Here is a 25,349-nt window from a genome sequence, read left to right as displayed (position 1 = left end):
AAGAATCAATAAGATTGATAAACCCCTGGCCAGACTCATCAAAAAGAAAAGAGGAAGGACCCAAATCAATAAAATCATGAATGAAAGAGGAGAGATCACAACTAACACCAAAGAAATAGAGACAATTATAAGAACATACTATGAGCAACTCTACGCCAACAAATTGGACAATCTGGAAGAAATGGATGCATTCCTAGAGACATATAAACTACCACAACTGAACCAGGAAGAAATAGAAAACCTGAACAGGCCCATAACCAGTAAGGAGATTGAAACAGTCATCAAAAATCTCCAAACAAACAAAAGCCCAGGGCCAGACGGCTTCCCAGGGGAATTCTACCAAACATTTAAAGAAGAACTAATTCCTATTCTCCTGAAACTGTTCCAAAAAATAGAAAGGGAAGGAAAACTTCCAAACTCATTTTATGAAGCCAGCATCACCTTGATCCCAAAACCAGACAAGGATCCCACCAAAAAAGAGAACTACAGACCAATATCCTTGATGAACACAGACGCAAAAATTCTCACCAAAATACTAGCCAATAGGATTCAACAGTACATTAAAAGGATTATTCACCACGATCAAGTGGGATTTATTCCAGGGCTGCAGGGTTGGTTCAACATCCGCAAATCAATCAATGTGATAGAACACATTAATAAAAGAAAGAACAAGAACCATATGATACTCTCAATAGATGCTGAAAAAGCATTTGACAAAGTACAGCATCCCTTCCTGATCAAAACTCTTCAAAGTGTAGGGATAGAGGGCACATACCTCCATATTATCAAAGCCATCTATGAAAAACCCACCGCAAATATCATTCTCAATGGAGAAAAACTGAAAGCTTTTCCGTTAAGGTCAGGAACACGGCAGGGATGTCCATTATCACCACTGCTATTCAACATAGTACTAGAAGTCCTAGCCTCAGCAATCAGACAACAAAAAGAAATTAAAGGCATCCAAATTGGCAAAGAAGAAGTCAAACTATCACTCTTCGCAGATGATATGATACTATATGTGGAAAACCCAAAAGACTCCACTCCAAAACTGCTAGAACTTGTACAGGAATTCAGTAAAGTGTCAGGATATAAAATCAATGCACAGAAATCAGTTGCATTTCTGTACACCAACAACAATACTGAAGAAAGAGAAATTAAGGAGTCAATCCCATTTACAATTGTACCCAAAACTATAAGATACCTAGGAATAAACCTAACCAAAGAGACTAAGAATCTATACACAGAAAATTATAAAGTACTCATGAAAGAAATTGAGGAAGACACAAAAAAATGGAAAAATGTTCCATGCTCCTGGATTGGAAGAATAAATATTGTGAAAATGTCCATGCTACCTAAAGCAATCTACACATTTAATGCAATCCCTATCAAAATACCATCCATTTTTTTCAAAGAAATGGAACAAATAATCCTAAAATTTATATGGAGCCAGAAAAGACCTCGAATAGCCAAAGGAATATTGAAGAACAAAGCCAAAGTTGGTGGCATCACAATTCCGGACTTCAAGCTCTATTACAAAGCTGTCATCATCAAGACAGCATGGTACTGGCACAAAAACAGACACATAGATCAGTGGAACAGAATAGAGAGCCCAGAAATCGACCCTCAACTCTATGGTCAACTAATCTTCGACAAAGCAGGAAAGAATGTCCAATGGAAAAAAGACAGCCTCTTCAATAAATGGTGCTGGGAAAATTGGACAGCCACATGCAGAAAAATGAAATTGGACCACTTCCTTACACCACACACGAAAATAGACTCCAAATGGATGAAGGACCTCAATGTGAGAAAGGAATCCATCAAAATCCTTGAGGAGAATGCAGGCAGCAACCTCTTCGACCTCAGCCGTAGCAACATCTTCCTAGGAACAACGGCAAAGGCAAGGGAAGCAAGGGCAAAAATGAACTGTTGGGATTTCATCAAGATCACTCTCCTATTTTTATATACATGGTTTCCTTTAATATATTTTGATTCTGAATTCCAAAGGACCAATGTCCTCCTCAAAGTGAAAAAACTGTATCTAATCTGCTCTACTTTTTCATACAAGTTTAAAAAAAAGTATATACATGGAAAAAATCCAAATCCAAGAGTATATATATGGAAAAAATCCTTTTCCTTGAAAAGGAAAGCAGTGCCTAACTTCCAAATAATTAGAGAAAAAATGGAAGATTAAAAACAAATATGGTATCGTTCAAAATAGAGAGGGACAAAAAAGGAAAATAGGACAAAATTTTTTAAGACAGGTTAAAACAAACCCAAATATATATCCTAAATTCCACTGAAAGTTAATGGATTTAACTTCCCAGTTAAAAGATGGAGACTGTCAGGTGATTTTAAAATTCTAGCCATATGCTACTCACCAGAAACATACCTAAATCAAAAAGATGTAGAAAAGGTGAATATAAAAGGAAGAAAAAATATATTCTGGAAAAATACAGAGAACTAAGTGAAATTCAAAGTATCATAAATCAAAATGTTGTAGGAAGCAGTAAAAGCATTACTTGAAGGGAATGATATAGCTTTAAATACTTACATCTTAAGAAATAAAGTGTGAAAACTAACGAACTTAAGTCAAACTGTATAAGTTTAAAAAAGAATAACAAAATAAAATCTAAGTTGAAGATTAATAAAAGTTGAAATTAACATGTTAAAGATATAATGGAGAGTATCAAATTGAAAAATGGATCTTTGTAAAATAGAAAATCTCTAGTAAGACTAATTTTTTCTAGTAAGAAAAAATAAGAATAGACAAAATAATATTAAGAGTTATATGATGGATATAACCCTAGATAAAGAGGAGAATTTTTTAAAGAGACTATTATAAAAATTTTATGCCAGGAAATTTGAGCTGTTAGAATAGACAAATTTCAATGAGAACTGTGAAACTCCAGAGCTAGGGGAAAACAACACAGAATTCATGGCTTTTTTTCCCCATGATCCATTAGTCTTTCAAAGTTAATTTTAATTCTATTTTTTTCTTATTCTATTTTTTAACTTTTCCTCTTTCCCAGTTTAACATTTATTAACTATTTTATCTTATCAATGCCTTTTTTAAAAAAAATCTTTTAGAGGAGGAGTCAAGATAGCGGGGAAGTAGGAGGAGGCGCCATTTCAACCTGTACCCTAAAGTGAGCTGATTACCTACCAAAGAACTCCGACCACCCATGAAATCAGCCTAAGATCAGAATTATAGACGTCTGGATCTCCACAGGAGCAGAAGACGCCAGTGGCAGGTAAAGCAGAGTGGGAACGTCGGACTGATATCGGAAGATAAACAAAAAGGGGAGGGAGCCACCAGAGGTGACCGATTGGAAAGTAATACCCCAATATGAGAGTGCCCTGCGTCTGAGGACCAGCATTAGCTTGGAGTCTGGTTGAAAGCACTCAAAAAAAAAAAAAAAAAAAAAAAAAAAAGAGCAAAGGATCGCTGGGGGAAATAGTGGGAATCGGGGCAGTTAGGGACAAGGAACTAAGTCCCCGGACCGAGGACAGCCTCCCCTGGCGCTGAGCCAGAGAGAGTGTGGCGGAGAAATCAGGTCTCAGTCCCTGAGCCGCCAGCGCCCCTGAGCCACCAGCGCGCCCCAGAATGAGTGGCATCCGGCTCCCGTGAGGGGCTGGGAGCCTGGCCAGATGGCAATCCTGAAACGCGCGCGTCCCACACCCTCCCCTGGGAGAGGTGTCATAGGTGCTAGCCTGGAGCTCTGGCATCCAGAAAAACCAGACATTCCCAGCCTAGGACAGCGGGAAAATCTCAGTGTGCGATCTCTGCTTGGAACCTCTCTGGCGGTCTGGAGCTGCCCAGACAGCCGCCGCTATCCTGGTATTGGGTACAACGAGGAGCTCCTGCATCCCCAGGGACCGTGACTCAGAACCGACTCTGCCAGCAGCTCTGCAGAGCATTCTGAGGCTTCTCTCTTAGAGGGAGGTCAGGGTGCAGTTTGCTCTCCTCTAAACCTCCGAAAACCATCAAAAGCTGTCAAGGCAAGAGAAAACAGATGAAAGAACATAAAAACCCCCAGAGAACAAAAGCCTGAAAAAAACAGTTTCCTCAGAGCCCACCCCCTTGAGGGGAGCGGGAGGACCTAACTCAGGGAACATCATTGTCTGAAAACCCGCGTGGCAGGACCCTCCCCCAGAAAACCAACCAGGAAGGAAGAAAAAAAAAAAAAAAAAAGGCTACAAGAGAACAACCACCACTATTTCATAAATACAACTTTTATTTTTAACTCTTTACCAATATTCTGGTTCTTTTTTTTTTAATACATACAGATAATTTTTTAACCTATTTACCATCACACTGAGATGTCCAGTATATCAAATTCCTTAATAACCTTCTAACCTGAACTTTTTGATACATACACCCGTGTTTTTCTTTTGCTATCCTATTTTTTAATTTTTTTAAATTTTAACACAGTCTAAATTAAACTAGTTTAATTTATTAAATTAAATTTAATAATTTATTCTAGTTTATTCTTTTTTAATTTTTATTTTCTAATATACATATAGAGTTAAACTTCAAGGTAATAGCCTTTCCCAATCAATGCTACCCCCATAGGCAAACCAGTTTTTAATCCCCCTGTAACTTAGGAAAGTTGAGTCCCTTAACAAAAACATCAAGATACATCCAGGAAGAATCAAAATAACCTTCCTCGCCCACACTAAGAATTTATAACCACTCTCCCAATTTTTCCTTCTACCAGTGTTTCTGTGTATTTGTGTTTGTCCTGATAATATATAAATCTTATACTTGGGGTTCTTTCTGATGAGGTTCTTCCCTTTTTTTGCTTATATATTTTTTTTTCTCTTGTCATATACTTTTATCAGTCTTTTTGTTTGTCTGTTTTTGTTTGTATACTTCATAAATCTTACCTTGGGGCCCATTTGGGGTGAGCCTTCTCTTTTATCTTCCCTTTTTTTCCTGTCTCTCTCTCTCTCTCTCTTTTTTTTTTCCTTTTTCCTTTTCCTTTTTTTTTTTTTTTCTTTCTTCTTCTCTATTTCTTTTTCTTTTCTTTTTCTCTCATTTGGGTGGGGAACCCTGATTGCACAGAAGCGTTCCAGGGTGCACCTTGACTGCACCACAATCGATAAGTCCAGCTGCATCTGTTCAGTCATCTCTTACCAAAATGACTAGGAGGAGGAATACCCAACAGAAGAAAAATACAGAGGATGGGCCTTCTGCAACAGAGCTAATGGCTATCGACATAGACAATATGTCAGAAAAGGAATTCAGACTAACAATTATCCAGGCAATAGCTAGGTTGGAGAAAGCCACGGATGACCAAACGGAATTGATTAGGGCAGAACTGAAAGCCACCAGGGATGATGTTCACAATGTTAGGGCAGAACTGAAAGCCACCAGGGATGATGTTCAAAATGTTCTCAATGAGTTCCAATCTAATCTAAATTCTCTAAAAGCTAGGGGAACTGAGACAGAAGATAGAATTAGTGATCTGGAGGACAAACAGAGAGAAAGGATCAGGAGGAAGCCTGGAACAAACAGCTCAGAAGCCACGAAAACAGAATCAGGGAAATAAATGATGCCATGAAACATTCCAACATCAGAATTATTGGAATCCCTGAAGGGGAGGAAAAAGAAAGAAGTCTAGAAGATATAGTGGAACAAGTTGTCTATGAAAATTTTCCCAATCTCACAAATGGAAACAACGTTCATGTACTAGAGGCAGAGAGATTTCCCCCCAAGATTTTAAATTCTAGAAAGTCCTCCTGACACCTTATAGTTAAAATGAGGAATTACGTTTCAAGACAGACCCTCTTAAAAGCAACTAGGACAAAGAAGCTCCTTACATACAGAGGAAAGCCCATTAGAATAACATCAGACCTGTCCACAGAGACCTGGCAAGCCAGAAAGGGCTGACAAAATATATTCAGAATACTAAATGAGAAGAACATGCAGCCAAGAATACTCTATACAGCAAAACTGACATTCAAAATGGATGGAGAGATAAAGAGTTTCCAAGACCAGCAAGGCTTAAAAGACTATGCAACCACCAAGCCGACACTGCAGGAAATATTAAGGGGGGGTCCTATAAAGAGAAAAAATCCCAAGAATATCTTTGAACAGAAATATAGAAACAAACTACAGAAAGAAAGACTTCAAAGGTAACACGATGTCAATAAAAACCTATCTCTCAATAATCACTCTCAATGTGAATGGCCTAAATGTGTCCATAAAAAGACACAGGGTTGCAGATTGGATAAAACAACAGGACCCATCCCTATGTTGTCTACAAGAGACCCATTTTGAACTTAAGGATACACACCCAGACTGAAAGTGAAAGGATGGAGAAGCATCTTTCATGCCAATGGGCCTCAAAAGAAGGCTGGGGTAGCGATTCTCATATCAGATAAATTAGATTTTAAACTAAAGACTGTCGTCAGAGATACAGAAGGACGCTACATAATTCTTAAAGGAACTATCCGCCAAGATGATCTAACAATTGTAAATAGCTACGTAATTGTAAATATCTATGTAATATGGGAGCACCCAATTACATAAGAAAACTACTAATCAAGATAAAGAGTCATATTGATATGAATACAATAATAGTAGGAGATCTTAATACACCTCTCTCAGAAATAGACAGATCATCGAAGCAGAAAATTAATAAAGAAATAAGAGCACTGAATGAAACATTGGACCAGATGGACCTCATAGATATATACAGAACATTCCACCCTAAAACAACAGAATACTCATTCTTCTCAAATGCACATGGAACCTTCTCCAGAATAGACCACATACTGGGTCACAATCAGGACTCAACCGATACCAAAAGACTGACATTATTCCCTGCATATTCTCAGATCACAATGCTTTGAAACTGGAACTCAATCACAAGGAAAAGTTCAGAAGGAACTCAAACACCTGGAAGCTAAAGACCACCTTGCTTAAGAATGCTTGGATCAACCAGGAGACCAAAGATGAACTTAAACAATTCATGGAAACCAATGAGAATGAAGACACTTCGGTCCAAAACCTATGGGATACAGCAAAGGCGGTTCTAAGGGGGAAATACATAGCCATCCAAGCCTCCCTCAAAAAAACTGAAAAATCCAGAATACACCAGCTGTCTCTACACCTTAAAGAACTGGAGAATCAACAACAAATCAAACCAACTCCACACATAAGAAGGGAAATAATCAAGATTAGAGCAGAGATCAATGAGGTAGAAACCAGAGATACAGTAGAACGTATCAATGAAACTAGAAGCTGGTTTTTTGAAAGAATCAATAAGATTGATAAACCATTGGCCACACTAATCCAAAAGAAAAGAGAGAAAGCCCAAATTAATAAAATTATGAATGAAAAGGGAGAGATCACAACTAACACCAAGGAAGCAAAAACAATCATCAGAAATTATTACCAACAGTTATATGCCAATAAGCTAAGCAACCTAGATGAAATGGATGCATTCCTGGAAAACTATAAACTCCCAAAATTGAACCAGGAAGAAATTGACAACCTGAATAGACCGATATCTAGTAACGAGATTGAAGCAGTGATCAAAAACCTCCCAAAAAACAAGAGCCCAGGACCTGATGGATTCCCTGGGGAATTCTACCAAACTTTCAAAGAAGAAATAACACCAGTTCTCCTGAAGCTGTTCCAAAAAATTGAAGCAGAAGGAAAACTTCCAGACTCTTTTTATGAAGCCAGCATTACCCTGATCCCCAAACCAGGCAAAGACCCTACCAAAAAGGAGAATTTCAGAACAATATCACTGATGAATATGGATGCTAAGATTCTCAACAAGATCCTAGCAAACAGGATCCAGCAGCACATTAAAAAGATTATCCACCATGACCAGGTGGGATTCATCCCTGGGTTACAAGGTTGGTTCAACATTCGCAAATCAATCAATGTGACAGAACAAATCAATAAGAGAAGAGAGAAGAACCACATGGTCCTCTCAATTGATGCAGAAAAAGCATTTCACAAAATCTAGCATCCGTTCCTGATGAAAACACTTCAAAGTACAGGGATAGAGGGAACATTCCTGAACTTCATAAAATCTATGAAAGACCCACAGCAAATATCATCCTCAATGGGAAAAAGCTTGCAGCATTCCCATTGAGATCAGGAACACGACAAGGATGTCCACTCTCACCACTCTTGTTCAACATAGTATTAGAAGTCCTAGCAACGGCAATCAGACAACAAAGAAAAATAAAAAACCAAATTGGCAAGGAAGAAGTCAAACTCTCTCTCTTTGCAGATGACATGATTCTTTATATGGAAAACCCAAAAGACTCCACACCCAAACTACTAGAACTCATTAAGTAATTCAGTAACGTGGCAGGCTACAAAGTCAATGTACAGAAATCAGTGGCTTTCTTATACACTAACAATGAAAATACAGAAAGGGAAATTAGAGAATCGATTCCATTTATTATAGCACCAAGAACCATAAGATACCGGGGAATAAACCTAACCAAAGAGGTCAAGGACCTGTACTCGAGGAACTACAGAACACTCATGAAAGAAACTGAAGACACAAAAAGATGGAAGACCGTTCCATGCTCTTGGATCGGAAAAATAAGCATTGTTAAAATGTCTATACTGCCTAGAGCAATCTATACTTTTAATGCCATTCTGATCAAAATTCCACTGGTATTTTTCAAAGAGCTGGAGCAAAGAATCCTAAAATTTATATGGAATCAGAAGAAACCCCGAATTGCTAAGGAAATGCTGAAAAACAAAAACAAAACTGGCGGCATCACGATACCCGATTTCAAGCTTTACTACAAAGCTGTGATCACCAAGACAGCATGGTACTGGCATAAAAACAGACACATTGACCAGTGGAACAGAGTGGAGAGCCCAGATATGGACCCTCAACTCTATGGTGAAATAATCTTCAACCAAACAGGAAAAAATATTCAATGGAAAAAAGACAGTCTCTTCAATAAATGGTGCTGGGAAAACTGGACAGTGATACGTAGAAGAATGAAACTCGACCATTCTCTTACACCATACACAAAGATAAACTCGAAATGGGTAAAAGACCTCAACGTGAGACAGGAATCCATCAGAATACTAGAGGAGAACATAGGCAGTAACCTCTTCGATATCAGCCACAGCAACTTCTTTCAAGATATGTCTCCAAAGGCAAAGGAAACAAAAGCGAAAATGAACTTTTGGGACTTCATCAAGATCAAAAGCTTCTGCACAGGAAAGGAAACAGTTAACAAAACAAAAAGGCAACCCACGGAATGGGAGAAGATATTTGCAAATGACAGTACAGACAAAAGGTTGATATCCAGGATCTACAAAGAACTCCTCAAACTCAACACACAGAAAACAGATAATCATATCAAAAAATGGGCAGAAGATATGAACAGACACTTCTCCAATGAAGACATACAAATGGCTATCAGACACATGAAAAAATGTTCATCAGCACTAGCCATCAGGGAGATTCAAAGTAAAACTACATTGAGATACCACCTGACACCAGTTAGAATGGCCAAAATTAGCAAGACAGGAAACAACGTGTGTTGGAGAGGATGTGGAGAAATGGGAACCCTCTTACACTGTTGGTGGGAATGCAAGTTAGTGCAGCCACTTTGGAGAACAGTGTGGAGATTCCTCAAGAAATTAAAAATAGAGCTTCCCTATGACCCTGCAATTGCACTGCTGGGTATTTACCCCAAAGATACAGATGTAGTGAAAAGAAGAGCCATCTGTACCCCAATCTTTATTAGCAGCAATGGCCACAGTCACCAAACTGTGGAAAGAACCAAGATGCCCTTCAACGGATGAATGGATAAGGAAGATATGGTACATATACACCTTGGAGTATTATGCCTCCATCAGAAAGGATGAATACCCAGCTTTTGTAGCAACATGGACAGACTGGAAGAGATTATGCTGAGAGAAATAAGTCAAGCAGAGAGAGTCAAGTATCATATGGTCTCACTTATTTGTGGAGCATAACAAAGAACACGGAGGACATGGGGAGATGGAGAGGAGAGGGAGTTGAGGGAAACTGGAAGGGGAGATGAACCATGAGAGACTATGGACTCTGAATAACAACCAGAGGGTTTTGAAGGGGCAGGTGGTTGGGAGGTTGAGGAACCAGGTGGTGGGTAATAGGGAGGGCACATATTGCATGGAGCACTGGGTGTGGTGCAAAAACAATGAACACTGTTATGCTGAAAATAAACAAATTTTTTAAAAAATCTTTTAAAAATTTCATTGTTATAGTCATATTTTATTCCTTCATTGTATTTAAACTTATTTTTTGTAAACATATAGTTTTTTTTTCTTTAAAATCTTGGGATACAATTTCTTCTAACAGATCAAAATATACTCTAAATCTAGTGCATGGCTTTGTTCTAGTCGCCAGCCTGATCACATTCTCTCCTCTTTTTTTTTTCTTTTCCCAACCAACTTCTTATAAATTCCTTTTTTAGAATCTTTTTTAATTTTCATCTTTACAGTCATATTCCATCCCTTCATCATGTTTACCCTCATTTTTGTATATATATAAGTTTTCCTTCTTTAAAATTTTGGGTGGTAGTTTCTTCTAAGAGACCTGAATACCCCCCAAAATCAAGTGGGTAGCTCTGTTCTATTCACCAGTCTATATCTATATCTATATCTATCTATATATAGAGAGATATATTTTCCCCCCGGTTCTTCTCCCCCCAGTTATGGGTTTCTTCCAATTTGGTTAGCATATATTTTTCTGGGGTGTTTGCCACCCTTTTAGTATTTTGTTCTCTCATTCATGTATTCTTATCTGGATAAAATGACAAGGCAGAAAAAGAAAAACTCACCACAAGAAAAAAAATAAAATAAAACAAAACCAAGAGGCAGGACCTATGGCTAGGGACCTAATCAATACGGACATTAGTAATATGTCAGAACTAGAGTTCAGAATGACGATTATCAAGGCACTAGTTGGGCTCAAAAGAGCACGTAAAATATTAGAGAATTCCTTTCTGGAGAAATAAAAGAACTAAAACCTAACCAAGTTGAAATCAAAAAAAGCTATTAATGAAGTACAATAAAAAATGGAGGCTCTTACTACTAGGATAAATGAGGCAGAAGAGAGAATTAGTGATATAGAAGACCAAATCACAGAGAATAAAGAAGCTAAGCAAAAAACAGACAAACTGGACCATGAGGGGAGAATTCAAGAGACAAGTGATACCATAAAACAAAACAATATTAGAATATTGGGATCCCAGAGGAAGAAGAGAGAGAGAGGGACAGAACATATATTGGAGAGAATTATTGTAGAGAATTTCCCTAATATGGCAAAGGAAACAAGCATCAAAATCCAGAAGGCACAGAGAATCCCCCTCAAAATCAATAAAAATAGGTCCACACCCCATCTTCTAATAGTAGAACTTACAAGTCTCAATGACAAAGAGAAAATCCTGAAAGCAGCTTGGGACAAGAGGTCTGTAACATACAATGGTAGAAATATTAGATTGGAGCAGACCTATCCACAGAAACCTGGAAGGCCAGAAAGGACTGGCATGATATATTCAGAGCACTAAACGAGAAAAATATGCAGCCAAGAATACTATATCCAGCTAGGCTATCATTGAAAATAGAAGGAGAGGGGGCACCTGGGTGGCTCAGTGGGTTAAGCCTCTGCCTTAGGCTCTAGATCATGATCTCATGGTCCTGGGATCGAGCCCTGCATTGGGCTCTCTGCTCAGCAGGGAGCCTACTTCCCCCTCTAGCTCTGCCTGTTGCTCTGCCTGCTTGTGATCTCTCCCTCTATCTCTGTTCAATAAATAAATTTAAAAAAAAATAGAAGGAGAGATAAAAAGCTTCCAGGACAAAAACAAAACAAAACAAAACAACTAAAAGAATTTGCAAACACCAAACCAGCCCTACAGGAAATACTGAAAAGGGGTCCTCTAAACAAAGACAGCCTAAAAGTAACAAACCAGAATGGAACAGAGAAAATATCCAGTAACAGTCACCTTACAGGCAATACAATGGCACTAAATTCATATCTTTGAATAGTTACCCTGAATGTAAATGGGGTAAATACCCCAATCAAAAGACACAGGGTATCAGAATGGATAAAAAAACAAGACCCATCAATATGTTGTCTGCAAGAAATTCATTATAGACCCAAAGACACTTCCAGATTTAAAGTGAGGGAGTGGAAAACAACTTACTATGCTAATAGACATCAAAAGAAAGCTGGAGTGGCAATCCTTTTATCAGGTAAATTGGATTTTTAAAATTATTTTAATTAACATATAATGTATTATTTGCCCCAGGGGTACAGGTCTGTTAATCATCAGGCTTACATATTTCACAGCACTCACCATAGCACATAACCTCCCCAGTGTCCATTACCCAGCCACCCTATGCCTCCCCCCCACCCCTCAGCAATCCTCAGTTTGTTTTGTGAGTCTTTTATGGTTTGTCTCCCTCATGATCCCATGACAAATTAGATTTTAAGCCAAAGGCTATAATGAGATGAGGAAGGACACTATATCATACTTAAAGGGTCTGTCCAATAAGATCTAACAATTTTAAATATCTATGCCCCTAACATGGGAGCAGCCAATTATATAAGCCAATCAATAACAAAATCAAAGAAACACATCGACAATAACAGAATAACAGTAGGGGACTTTAATACCCCCCCTCAATGAAATGGACAGATCATCTAAGCAAAAGATCAACAAGGAAATAAAGGCTTTAAATGACACACTGGACCAGATGGACATCACAGATATATTTAGAATATTCCATCCCAAAGCAACAGAATACACATTCTTCTCTAGTGCACATGGAACATTCTTCAGAATAGATTACATCCTGGGTCACAAACCAGGTCTTAACTAGTACCAAAAGATTGGGATCATTCCCTGCATATTTTCAGACCACAGTGCTCTGAAACTAGAACTCAATCACAAGAAGAAAGTTGGAAAGAACTCAAATGCATGGAGGCTAAAGAGTATCCTACTAAAGAATGAATGGGTCAACAAGGAAATTAAAGAAGAATTTAAAAGAATTTATGGAAACAAATGAAAATGTAAACACAACTGTTCACTCTTTGGACACAGCAAAGGTGGTCCTGAGAGGAAAATATACAGCAATATAAGCCTTTCTCAAGAAACAAGAAAGGTCTCAACCACACAACCTAACTCCACACCTAAAGGAGCTGGAGAAAGAACAGCAAAGAAAGCCTAAACCCAGCAGAAGAAGAGAAATAATAAAGATCAGAGCAGAAATCAATGAAATAGAAACCAAAAGAACAGTAGAATAAATCAATGAAACTAGGAGCTGGTTCTTGAAAGAATTAATAAGATTGATAAACCCCTGGCCAGACTTACCAAAAAGAAAAGAGAAAGGACCCAAATAAATAAAATCATGAATGAAAGAAGAGAGATCACAACCAACACCAAAGAAATACAAACAATTATAAAAACATATTATGAGCAACTACACTCCAGCAAATTTGACAATCTGAAAGAAATGGATGCCTTCCTAGAAACATATAAACTACCAAAACTGAACCAGGAAGAAATAGAAAACCTGAACCAGGAAGAAATAGAAAACCTGCACCAGGAAGAAATAGTAAGGAGATTGAAACAGTAATCAAAAATCTCCCAACAAACAAGGGACCAGGGCCAGGTGGCTTCCCGGGGGAATTCTACCAAACATTTAAAGGAGAACTAATTCCTATTCTCCTGAAACTGTTCCAAAAAATAGAAATGGAAGGAAAACTCCCAAACTCATTTTATGAAGCCAGCATTACCTTGATCCCAAAACCAGACAAAGACCCCATCAAAAAGGAGAATTATAGACCAATAGCCTTGATGAACATGGATGCAAAAATTCTCACCACAATACTAGCCAATAGGACCCAACGGTACATTAAAAGGATTATTCGCCACGGCCAAGTGGGATTTATTCCTGGGCTGCAAGGTTGGTTCAACATCCACAAATCAATCAATGTGATATAATACATTAACAAAAGAAAGAACAAGAAGAACCATATGATACTTTCAGTAGATGCTGAAAAAGCATCCTTTCTTCATCAAAACTCTTTAGAGTGTAGGGATAGAGGGAAAGCCATAGATGGCTTTCATCAAAGCCATCTATGAAAAACCCATAGTGAATATCATTCTCAATGGGGAGAAACAGAGCTTTTCCCCTAAGTTCAGGAACACAGCAGGGATGTCCACTATCACCACTGCTATTCAGCACAGTAGTAGAAGTCCTAGCATCAGCAATCAGACCACAAAAAGAAATTAAAGGCATCTGAATTGGCAAAGAAGTCAAACTCTCGCTCTTTGCAGATGATATGTTACTTTATGTGGAAAAACCCAAAAGACTCCACTTCAAAACTGCTAGAACTTCTACAGGAATTCAGTAAAACATAAGGAAATTAAAATCAATGCACAGAAATCAGTTGCATTTCTATACACCATCAGCAAGACAGAAGAAAAAGAAATTAAGGAGTCTATCCCCATTTACAATTGCAACCAACACCATAAGATACCTTGGAATAAACCTTACCAAAGAGGCAAAGAATCTGTACTCAGAAAACTATGAAGTACTCATGAAATTAATTGAGGAAGACACAAATAAATGGAAAAACATTCAATGCTCGTGGATTGGAAGAACAGATATTGTGAAAATGTCTATGCTACCTAAAGCAATCTATACATTTAGCATAATCCCTATCAAAATACCATCAATTTTTTTAAAAGAAATAGAATAATCCTAAAATTTATATGGAACCAGAAAAGACCCCAAATAGCCAGAGGAATGTTGAAAATGAAAGCCAAAGTTGGTGGCATCACAATTTCAGACTTCAAGCTCTATTACAAAGCTATAATCATGAAGATAGTATGGTACTGACACAAAAGCAGACACACAAATCAATGGAAGAGAATAGAGAGCCCAGAAATGGACCCTCAACTCTATGGTCAACTAATCTTTGACAGGGCAGGAAAGGATGTCCAATGGAAAAAAGACAGTCTCTTCAATAAATGGTGTTGGGGAAACTGGACAGCCACATACAGAAGAATGAAACTGGACCATTTCCTTACACCACACACAAAAATACACTCCAAATGGATGAAAGACCTCAATGTGAGACAGGAATCCATCAAAATCCTTGAGGAGAACACAGGCAGCAACCTTTTTGACCTCAGCCACAGCAACTTCTTCCTAGAAATATCACCAAAGGCAAGGGGAACAAGGGCAAAAATGAACTACTGAGACTTCATCAAAATACAAAGCTTTTTTTTTTTAAGATTTTATTTATTTATTTGATGGCCAGAGATCACAAGTAGGCGGAGAGGCAGACAGAGTGAGAGGAGGAAGCAGGCTCCCCGCTGAGCAGAGAGCCCGATGTGGGGCTCGATCCCAGGACACTGGGATCATGATCCTAGCTAAAGGCAGAGGCTTTAACCCACTGAGCCACCCAGGTGCCCCCAAAATACAAAGCTTTTGCACAGCAAAGGAAACAGTCAACAAAACCAAAAGACAACTGAAAGAATGGGAGAAGATTTCACAAATGACATATAAGATAAAGGGCTGGTATCCAAAATTTATAAAGAACTTATCAAACTCAACACCCAATGAATAAATAATCCAATGAAGAAATGGGCAGAAGACATGAACAGACATTTCTGCAAAGAAGACATCAAGATGGCCAACAGACACATGAAAAAGTGCTCACCATCACTCAGCATCAGGGAAATACAAATCAAAACCACAGTGATATACCACCCCACACCAGTCAGAATAGCTAAAATTAAGAAGTCAGGAAATGACAGGTGTTGGCGAGGATGCAGAGAAAGGGAAACCCTCCTACACTGTTGTTGGGAATGCAAGCTAGTGCAGCCATTCTGGAAAACAGTATGGAGATTCCTCAAAAAGTTGAAAACAGAGCTACCCTATGACCCAGAAATCACACTACTGGGTATTTACCCTAAAGATACAAATATAGTGATCTGAAGGGGCACGTGCACCCCAATGTTTATAGCAATGTCCACAATAGCCAAACTACGGAAAGAACCTAGATGTCCATCAACAGATGAATGGATAAAGAAGAAGTGGTATATATACAGAATGGAATACTATGCAGCCATCAAAATAAATGAAATCTTTCCATTTGCAACAACGTTGATGGACCTAAAGGGTATTATGCTGAGCCAAATAAGTCAATCAGAGAAAGATAATTATCATATGATCTCTCTGATATGAGGAATTTGAGAGACAGGGCAGGGGTATTTTGGGGGGTAGGGAAGGATAAAATGAAACAAGATGGGACCGGGGAGGAAGACAAACCATAAGAGACTCTTAATCTCATGAAACTGAAGGTTGCTGGGGGATGATGGGGGAGGGATAGAGTAGCTAGGTGATGGACACTGGGGAGGGTATGTGCTATGGTGAGTGCTGTGAAATGTGTAAGCCTGACGACTCACAGACCTGTACCCCTAGGGCAAATAATACATTATATGTTAATAAAAACAAACAAACAAACAAACAAACAAAAAACACTTCTCCATCAGAAACACAGACACAAGAGGGTATAAGCTCCCTGAAGGCAGCTTCCAGCGGCCTTATGCTCTGTACCCCCTGAATTCAGAATAGTGCCTGGCCCAAAGCCCCCTTAACAACAATAACAACAACAACAAAAACAAACCAAAAAACAAAAGAACAGGCAAATTTCTAGAAATATATATCCTACTACAACTGTTTTGAGAAGTCAAATGGCTTCATCTTTTAAAATGGAATCAGAAGCTTAAAATCTCTTCACCAAGGTAATACCAAACCTATATAGTTTTATAGGTGAATTCTACCATACTTTCAAATAATCATATGTTCCGATCTTATTGAAATTCCACCAGTGACCAGAAAAAGGAATACTCCCCAATTTAGCCAGTGAAGTTACTATATAATATTTATATCCAAACAAGACAAAGATAGTACAAAGAAGAAAAATTACAGACCCACCTCACCCATGAACATCGATGTAGAAATGTAAACAAAACATTAGCAAACCAAAATTAGCAGTATAAAAAAAGATAATACATCATGATCAGACTGGGTTTATACAGAATGCAAAACCTATGAAATATATAAATATAATTTATCACATTAACAGGTTAAAAGAGAAAAAAGTATATGATGATTGTTGGGATTAGACTAAAAAGGTTCATATCCTGGTTTACCATTTACTAACTGCAAGACCTTGGGTAAGCTACTTAATGCTGATGATCATCAATTTTCTCATCAATAAAATGAAGGAACCATTAATATCTACCTCTTAGTCCTATTTTGAGAATTTGTAAAGATGATCTGTGTCGAATGCACTGTATCTGCTCCGTAAACACTGGCTACATGTCTATTTCTCCTGTTACCATCTACAAGAACATCCACCCGTCTTCCTCCTCCCCTCTATTCAAACCAGACCCAGGCTCAAAGGCCAACTCCAGTTCCACTTCTTTCATAAAGCCTTTACCCTTACTCCCTTTAGCCTTCATTTATCTACCTCTTCTACACAGTACAATAGTTCTTAAACTTCTGAAGGAGGGGTAGAGAGTCACAGATTCTCTTAGAGAATCTAATGGAGGATAAAAAGGATCTATTCACAAAACTGCACATGCACACGCATTTGCATAAAACATAAGGGGATCCCTGTCCCTCTGAAGCCAATTAAGGGAACTTCAGTTAAGAACTACTGTCTTGGGGACACCTGGGTCCTTGGGGACACAGTGGGTTAAGCATCTGCCTTTAGCTTAGGCCCTGATTGCAGGTTCCAGGGATACAGTCCCAAGTCAGGGTCCTTGCTCAGCAGGAAGCCTGCTTCTCCCTCTACCTGCCATTCTTCCTGCTTGTGCTCATTCACATGCTCTCTCTCCCTCTCTGACAAATAATAAAACCTTTGGGGGGGGGGGGGAAGAACCTCAGTCTTTAAGTGTATGCTTCACCATCACCCACTCTTTCTACCTGAGACCATCTTAACAAAAAGCACAGGATGCTGCATGAAGCTAGAAGCAGCAGAGAGAAACTAGTGAAGCTCAATTCACAGATAAGGAAACAGAACACAAAAAGGTGACATGACTTACCAAAGCCATCCACAAGTACAGAGTAGCAGAGATGGAGCCAGAACCTGTCTCCTGACTCTCTCAAAGTTTCTCTGAAAAAGTGTGTTTGAATAATTTATCTCCAACTCACAGAACTCTAAAATTGAGAAATAATGTTAGCCCATTTTTGAGATGGAGCAATGATCCCTTGGGGAATCCATCCCCAGGTAATCAGGCCAGAAATTACGAAGACTTATTTTCAGAATGATACTTACTAAACATACTAGCAACATAATTATATCTGATTCTACTTTACCTTCCTTGTATTTAAATGCTCTCACTAGCTTTATCTGAAGCAACACCAAACCAGGAAACTCAAAACTGCCCCAATTTTATTATGTGAGGGGAGTTTACTTTGAAGCTTACAAACTGTAACAATCAAAGAACATCATAAGGCCTAGATCTTGGGCCCAGATAGACACAAATAAAGTCAATCCACGATCTTCCATTCTCATAAATATAACTTTTATTTTCTTTCCTAGGAGACATTTTTCCAGAACAGCTAACAAATAGTAAAATGTATTATACCTTGCTCTACCCTACCTTTCAATTCTCAAAGAAGTTTAATGGTAAGAGGAAAAAAACAGAAAGAAAAAAAGAAAGAAAAGCATCATGAGTAAGTTACAGAACACAATAATCCACCTCCACATTATTAAACACTGATTAGCACTTGTGTAGTCAGTCTTCCTATGCACGCAAGGAGCTGTTTCACTCTGTGGAGTCATACAACCAACCTAGAAATGAGACAATGACTCAGGAAGAGGGGGAGGTTTGTAAAATGGCATATATTGGAAATTATAGGAAAAACAATATTGGAGCATCTGAAGAGCACAGGTTTTTAACAAACGTATCTTAGAGATGAATGGTAAAGGCCACCTAGTCAAAAACCTTTAATTTTCCAGGTGAGTAAACTGAGGCCTGAAGCCTGAAACCTAAAATGCCTCACCTCTAAAATCCATAGGCTTTCCAGAGAAGGGAAACTGGGACCCACAATAAGAAGTCAGCTTGCCCAGCTGAAAATTCATACTATCTTGGATAATGAGACAAGTACTATAAATACTGGAAAATTCCAGGAAGATTATTTATACGTTCTAAATTCTAAATAATAAGTCTGTCTTAGGCTTTGGGGAAAAGTATACCACAGGTACTGGATCTTCTGCATTATCAAGTGGCTCACAGAGTCCTAGATGAGGCTGTGGTGCACTTCTGGATGCTGGCAAGAACTGTGTCACACTACTTGCCACAAAACAAGTTTTTTTTTTCCTTTGCTGTTTTTCTTTAACAAGGAAAAACACCTAGAAAAATTGTAGGCTACAGCATTTTCCCTATATGTGGTTATATTTTTAGTGTTTCTATCCATTGTTTTTATTTTTTCATAGACTATGGTCTAAAAACAATGGGGTTAGCAATGTTTAGAAATAATTCTAAGTTAAGAGGGACCAAGAGGGACCCAAAAGGGGTTCAGTCAGTTAAGTGTCTGGGATCCAGCCCCACATCAGGCTCCTCTCCTGCTGCTCTCCCTCTCCCTCTGCCTGCTGCTCCCCCTGCTTGTGCTCTCTCTCCCTTTCTTTTTCAAATAAATCAATAAAATCTTAAAAAAAAAAAAAAAAGGAAGAACCAGGGGCACCTGGGTGGCTCAGTGGGTTAAGCCTCTGCCTTCGGCTCAGGTCATGATCTCAGGGTCCTGGGATCGAGCCCCGCATCAGGCTCTCTGCTCCGCGGGGAGCCTGCTTCCTCCTCTCTCTCTGCCTACTTGTGGTCTCTCTCTGTCAAATAAATAAAATATTAAAAAAAAAAAAAGGAAGGACCAAAATGAATATTTAGTATAACAATAACTTCATTATGTACTCTTGATATTGCTTATGTGGGAAATTAAGAAGAAAAATCTTATTGGCAGTTTAATATATGTTCATACACGGGTTATAATTGCAAAGACAAATTAAAATCTGCATGACAATGAAGTTACTTTCCTTAGGGGAAAGGAACTCAGGACTCAACTGCCTAATCTGGAGTAAATCTCTCTAAAGTTTTATGAAAACTGTTCAGACTCTATTAATTAAGGAAAACACAAAAAGATTTCTTGCTCGTTGCAATTTTACTTTCATAAGTTAAAATATAATTTAAAAATATTTTTAAAAGCAAATGGATCTAAATTCTGTTGTTAGATTCTTCGAGTACAAATATCCCTAAAGTTCTCAAACTTCAGTTTTCTCTTTTAAATCAATCTTTCATTCTTACGTCGCACCTCTTATACAGGTAAAGTCTACAGCCAAACACAAATCTCACTCCCTTGGGATTTAGTGAAGTCTTATGAAGATAAACCATCAGCCAGTGGTGCTTACATATCTTACAGGTAGTCATAAGATTTTTGGGAAATGTAGCTTTCTTGGCAAACTGCATTTGCCAATTTTTGAAAAACAGAAACTGTTGTATATTTCATAGATAGCAAATCAACTTCATTCTAAAATGCTACCATCATTTTTACTATCCTCAAATTCAAAGTTCCGACTAGACAAATGTACAATGTTTAGTTATTATTCTAACTTCTTTTATACTATCTATACAAAATCTTGATGCTGTATCTTCTCTTCATTTGTAAAACAAAACAATGGATTTTTATATAGGTTTCTGACTAAAGCTGAAGCATACGAATACACAGATTTTGTCTATGATTAAGAAATTTTCAAAATTTTCCCTTCAAGTACTTCCAAATTAAAATTATAAATCAGTAAAAATGAACCAAGTGGAAATAATGTAAGCATTTGAAGGGCCCCTTTCTGCCATTTTATCAAATTACTGGCACATTGAACTTCCTAGACAAAAATACTCAAAATAACCATGTTCACAGCAGGATTAAAGATTGAATCATCCCTAACAATTTCCGCTACCAAAAAGGGGCAACTGAGAATCATTTAGAAAGTAAATCTAAGTTAATGCACCATCAAAAAAATGAAAAAAAACATGCTTACAAAAATGTTTTGCTGAACAAAGTGTTATGTTTTGGGGGAACATAAAATTATCATTTTGTGCCTTTAACCTTCTAGCCCCTGACTGCACAGAAAAAAAATCTCAGTATAAGTTCACTTTTGTTACTGAAATTCTTCTCAGTAGGTGCTACAAAAACAATCATTGATTGTTCTGTCTTGTGCCTTATTTTTGCCTTTCTTAAGGAATGTTCTCAGCTACCTCTAGAAAGGTAGTTAAGATAGAAAGATAGGAGTGGGGAAGAAATATTTAGAAATCAAGCATAAGGAGCACTATCATGCCAAGGAGTAAAGAGCTATTTGGGGCCAGATCATGACCATCCAAGACCAAGAATAATCACTGTTTTTGTTAAGTAGAGAAGGGAGTTTATGACAAGAGTGATTTTGCCAGATCAGGGGAGGCAAATCCTCTGGACTGACTTGAAGAGAGAATGCAGGGAAGGAACCATAAGGATGCTTCTAGAATAGTTCCCAGGGTCCTGGCTGGAAATAGGTAGTAGTCAAGCTGGGTAATTTAAGAAAGATCAAAAAAGGGGACTATCACAAAGATGTGAGCACGGTTTAATGAAACTCACAAAGAGTAGTAACACAACAGCAAGAGCCATACCAACCTCCAAGCCTGCAGGAACCAGGGGAGCAATTAGAGGAACTAAGAGCTGCCTGATTGGAGCTACGGCCTTTTAGAGGAACCAGCCAACCCATGGCAATCTACAGAGGGCAAGGGGCATACATGCTCTCACCTTAAACTCTTAATTCTCTACCCTCTGATCTCTGTCATTGCTTCCTGCTAACCACATCCAGCTGGAAGCCAAACAGCAGAGTAGAGAGAGGAGCTGGAGAAATGGATGGAAAAGACCCAGTCTAGGGAAAAGGTAGTGGCAGTGGAAATGAAAAGATACAATACAAGAACAAATTTAACAGAACTTTTAGACTGATTGGATTTGGATTTAAGAAAAGCTGGGGCACCTGGGTGGCTCAGTGGGTTAAGCCTCTGCCTTCAGTTCAGGTCATGATCTCGGGGTCCTGGGATCAAGCCCTGGGCTTGATCTGCTCAGCAGGGAGCCTGCTCAGCAGGGAGCCTCCTTCCCCCTCTCTCTCTGCCTGCCTCTCTGCCTAGTTCTGATCTCTCTCTCCCTGCCAAATGGCTAAATAAAATCTTAAAAAAAAAAAAAAAAAGCCAAGGATGACATCATAGTTTCAGGCCTGAGTAGCTAGACTAGAATGATGATAACATCAACTGAGACTGTTTTTACTAACCATTGTACTCCCAATGTCCAGCACAGTACCTTGAGCATGAAAGGTTTTCCATAAACTTTTGTTGGGGAAAAAAATGTGAATGGATGGATGATGGAAGAAAGAAAGCAAATTTTCAGGAAGAGTACGTGTAATGTAGTCTTACATATACTGACTTTAGAGTATTGTGAAAGAGCCCACCAAGTGGTTGGAGATTTCAGTCTGGACCTCTGAAAAGGAAAGGAATAAAGATGTACCTCTAAGAACCATCTGCACAAAAGTGGCAGCTGATAACAATGAGCGTGGATGAAATGGCATAGAACTGGGTATAAAGACAAAAGCAGAGTCTCATGACCAAACTTGGGATCTAACTGCCTTATGGGACAAAAGAAGGTAGGGAAACCAACAAAGAGAAAAGACAAAGGGGGGGTGGAAGTGATGTACAATCATTTCCTGTACTGTTAAAATATATCCACATATATTTGCACATCTTTGGTAGGCTTTCTTTTTCTTGACTCTCCAAAATCCTGCCTCACATAAAGATAATACAAATCAAGCTGGAGACCACCACTCACCTACTTCCCTAAGAGTTTTTTTAAGCCACAAGTCCCAATCTTACTAATCTCATTCACCTTGAATCTAACAGCCAACATTAATCGTTTTTTGAACTTAGAAAAGTCTATTTAATACGTTTATTAGTTCAAACAATTATGTACTGAATACCAACTATATATCCAGAATTATCATAGCCAACGTGGAAGTAAAAATCAGTCTTCTATCAAAAGGAAATTCAAATTGACTTGGATTGTAAAAAACCATTCAGCCAGCATTAAACAATTAGAGTTCAATTAAGAACTGACATATGATTCAAACCAAATAGCATTTCACAGAGTGAGGATTCACTGTTTACCGTTTAACACCTGTTGACATTTACTTTCCCCCCCCCAACTCTGAAGATTGAAAGAGGAACGAAAACCTACAAATGTGTCTTTCCTGTCAAAAGCCCAATCATGCCATATTGTAAATTTCTCTTAACCTTTCCTTCTTCCTTACTGTTCCACACAGTCTCAATAATCTTTGTTTCTAACGTCTGGAATATGTCAGTCATTCAAATGTTATTGAATGAATGAGATGCTAAGCCAAGCCCAGAATAACCATGTCAATGTCTGTAATACTCTCCTATGGCAAATCACAAAACCTTTTAGTGGTCAAGGCAAGGTTCAAGACAGTTACCTAATATGGCCTTTGACCTAGCCTTGACCCCACAATATGAGTGGTATTAAAGATTTGGTGCTGAGTACATAGAGAGAAAACCCCTGCAAATCCTAAAATGTTTTTTGTTTGTTTATGCAGCTCTATTCATAACTGCCACCTAAAATGCTTTTAGAAAAGAGGATAAAAGAAGATTTTAGTATACTGTCTGATGCATAAAATGTGCTCACTAAATGTGTGATAAGCAAATGAACAAAGGGAAGCTGAGGAAAGATAGTGAGCTCCAGAAACCAAACTCAGGGGGCAGGTACAGTAGATAGGACTGTGCCTAATGCCCTCTCTAGCTGAAACTCAACTGAATCTATTTCCTAAGGGCTATTATGTCCATTTCCATGGGTAATTTTCCAGCATAACCCCCTCTTCACTAGTCCCAACTTCCCATTAAAAAACAAAACCAAAGCTGTAAGCCACACAATCAGCCATGTGCCTTCCAAACTTGACATACATACTCATCGCCCAGAGATCTTGTTAAAATGAAGGTTCTGAATCATGACATCTGGGTTGAGGCCAGAGGCTTTGCAATTCTAACTTCTCAGGTGATGCTATGCTGGTCAACAGACCACATACTTTTGTGTATAAAGGGCCTGAAAGACATTGCAGAGAATATGCCTGTCATCTTAAAGCAAGAGTTAAGATCAATCCTGCTCCCACATTTCCTTGTTGTATAACCCTGGACCCTTAGACAAGTCATTTTACTTCACTGAGCCTCCTTTTGTGGAATATGGTGATTAACAATTGCTAATACTTAATAAGTGTTTACTGTATACTAGGAAATAATGTTTCATACTTTTAACTTATGAACTAGACTTAGGTTAAACAATCTGTCCAAAGTAGGTACTGTAAACCTAGATGTGATTCTTGGTAGTTTGATGCAAGAACCTGGTGCATAATCACTGTATAAGACTGGATCTTTAGCTTATTCCCAAGGTGATTAGAAAGGTAAATAACGGGTATTTAGCTGGTATTTAGCTAACGTTTGTTGGGTGCTCATGTGTTGCAGACCAAGCTCCCTCAGAGGCATATTAACTCATTTAACCCTTTCAACAGCCCTAAGAGGTAGGTACTATTACCACCACATCTTACGAGTTTTAAAATAGGCCAAATACCCGAAGGTCCAAGAGCAGTCAGGATCGGAACTCAGGCAGTTTCACTGCAAAGCCCAGCTATCTTTTGCCACAAGCCTGGAGAGGATGTGATCCCGAGGCTGTGGGCTACCAGACCTCGGCTCGGCGGGATGGCCGCCCGAGAACCCCCGTGCCCACTTAGGGCAGTCTAAGTTCGCTCGCAAAGCAAAAAAAACCTTCCGCAACTAGCTTTATGTGCATCTGTGGGAAATGTCTTTCTCGGTCAACAACCAGAACTCCCATGAAAGGGTTCAGACTCTGCTAAAAATAAAATTTATGTAGTCCCAGAAAGCTGAGAAGCGAAACATCTTGTGAACTGATTTACCCTGAAATTGGTAACAGTCGCTCCTGGACCCCCTCAAATCGCGACGTCCGAAATTTGCACCACCCCCCTCCGCCGCCGCATCCTGGGAGAGACAGTCCCTATTGGGCCCTGGAGTTTGTAGTCTACGCTCCCTGCACCAGCACCGCCTACCTCCGGGTTCACTTCAAAGGGCCTCCGGTCCTCGCATCTGCTCTCCAACACTGCTCTCTGCCGGCCTTTTCTCGGGTTGCCGGGACAGCGAGCCTATTCCGGCTGCTCCGGAAGTGAAGCTTTCTCTTCCGG

General features: G+C 38.7%; 1 long non-coding RNA gene across 2 annotated transcripts in view; it reads right to left on the bottom strand.

Annotated features, from left to right (window-relative positions):
- The window catches only part of LOC123952046, a 99,670-nt gene extending 74,371 nt beyond the window's left edge, over positions 1-25,299 (bottom strand). For both annotated transcript variants that reach the window (XR_006820558.1, XR_006820559.1), the window contains exon 1: positions 25,218-25,299. This is a non-coding gene — a long non-coding RNA (uncharacterized LOC123952046). The remainder of the gene's footprint in view (positions 1-25,217) is intronic.
- Between the last annotated feature and the right edge of the window lie 50 nt (positions 25,300-25,349).

This window comes from Meles meles, chromosome 1 (genome assembly GCF_922984935.1).
Source record: "Meles meles chromosome 1, mMelMel3.1 paternal haplotype, whole genome shotgun sequence".
NCBI classification, from domain to species: domain Eukaryota; kingdom Metazoa; phylum Chordata; class Mammalia; order Carnivora; family Mustelidae; genus Meles; species Meles meles.
This window is presented reverse-complemented; position numbering and strand designations above follow the sequence as displayed.